Raw genomic sequence first — 2,003 nt, 5'->3', positions numbered from 1 at the left:
TTTTCTTTTTCAAGATAAATATCTTTGTAATTTGCAATACTAAAGAAATAGAATTACTATTTTTTTTTAATTTATTTAATTTGTGTTCTGTTGAATTTGATTTTTCTATTTTAGTATGAATAATAAAATATTACTAAATTGAATGATAGGATCAACTCAACCGTCAATCAATCTATGTTGTTAAATGGAACAAATGTTATGTTTTCATAGAACAATGAGATTGTGTGTATGGCTTTGTTAATAAAGTTGATGATTCTATTCTTGTTCAATTTTTGGTAATTGTCTTTTGGTTCAACTTTGTGAATCAAAGTAGTGTTGTCTTTGTAAAACAAAGTAATGTTTAAGGGGAAATTACTAATGGAAGGTTATGTGCATCCCAAGCTCTTATCTCAACTTTTCTCTTATTCAACTGTTTCTATATTTTATTCCTGTAGAAAATGTCCTCAGAGTGTTTTCTTCTATTTCATAAGAAACTGTGTTTCATGAGCTTTCATAGCTCAGTTGGTTAGAGCACCCGTTTAGTAAGCGGGAGGTCTTGAGTTCGACTCTCAATGAAAGCAAATTTGATATTTTGCCACTTTTCTTTTATTGGTTTTTGATTTAGACAATGTTGTGAGTCAAGAGTTAGGAAGGGATATTGTGTCATGGGTTATAAATTCTACATCACTATCATATGACAAATTATAAGTGGTTTCTAATCTATTTAGTTGTTAGGTAATAATACATCAAGGGCTGAATGTGACATGTTCTGCTATAGTGTGTAGACTGTATAGTTCATCAAATCTTCCGAACTGGACTTCCTAAACCAGTGCCACATTTGAAATCACACATCACAGTTTCAAGTTTTGGATGCTGTAAACTCCTAGGGAGTTGGTAACAGAGCTCATTCGAAAAGTTCATTGAAAGAACTCTTGGTAGAGTTTTGTTTGGACAGGAAGAAGCAGAGAACCAATATCTTAAAAGTAAAGCAAATTGAAACAAGGATAAAGATGCCTGCATTTGACAGAATTTGATTGCTAATACATAATACCAGTAAATGTGATAAGAGTAGAAGCAACCGGCTTCAATTGTAAACTTAATACAGGCAGATTAATACAAAAATGTAACAAGGCGGAACCCGTTTGTAAAATCACAGGCAATGCCTATAAAATCGAGCTAATCTGCCTGTTCTGTTACTGTAGGACGGCTTTTGTAGTCTCTTTAACCACTTGACCACTTACATAGTGCTGACGGCACACAGGCATATATGCTTCAGCCCCACCAGTGAGTTCCGTTTTAGTCTCATCTGTCTTCCTCAAAGTAAAGAAAGCCCGTTTACCACATACCTCACATCGAGCAGTTAACTTAGTAACAGAATCGGCAATGGGGATTATATCAAGTATTGAACTTTGCTCCTTCTGCCCACAAGAAAAAAGGGAAGTAAAAAAAATCATTACAAGTCTCAGACAAAGAAACACTCTTCCAGTCATAAAATGGCATCTAAGAAAACTGAAACAGAGCGCAACTCTCAAATAGTCGCCATCCAACCCAGCAACAATTACAGTCTTCCCATCATGATCAGCAGCTTTGCTGCAGAAATCATATAGGCCTTGGAAAAACTGTGCTTCATCAATACCAATCACCTCTGAGGTCAACAAGAAAATATTAGTGCAGAAACTATCATAGAAGACCACCGGAATTTTGCCAATATTGCTGCAATTTAACTGCTTCACTACACATGTATACCACAATGTATAATAGTCAGAGTTGGCTTTCGGTTGGAAGTCACAGCCAGTTATACTCACATTAGCAAAGAACTCATTCCTTGCTTACCAAACAGCACAAGTATCTTAAACAATAAATTTCTAATGCAAGCTAGCAAAGCCTTCAACATTTATCAAACAGGCAATATATAATAGTCTAGAACTGATCTCACAAGTGCTGCCTTGTAGGAAACATCCTGTAAGTTCTTACCTAAGACTTCTCCATTAGGATATTGCATGCAGTTGCTCATCCGATTGCTA

The 2,003-nt window shown here is 35.2% G+C and overlaps 1 non-coding gene across 1 annotated transcript; it reads left to right on the top strand.

Moving 5' to 3' along the window:
- Window positions 1-486: 486 nt before the first annotated feature.
- On the top strand, window positions 487-560 carry TRNAT-AGU. Its single transcript has one exon. It is a non-coding gene; the product is annotated as a tRNA-Thr (tRNA).
- Window positions 561-2,003: the final 1,443 nt, after the last annotated feature.

This window comes from Sesamum indicum, unplaced genomic scaffold (assembly GCF_000512975.1).
Source record: "Sesamum indicum cultivar Zhongzhi No. 13 unplaced genomic scaffold, S_indicum_v1.0 scaffold00141, whole genome shotgun sequence".
Classification (NCBI taxonomy): domain Eukaryota; kingdom Viridiplantae; phylum Streptophyta; class Magnoliopsida; order Lamiales; family Pedaliaceae; genus Sesamum; species Sesamum indicum.
This window is presented reverse-complemented; position numbering and strand designations above follow the sequence as displayed.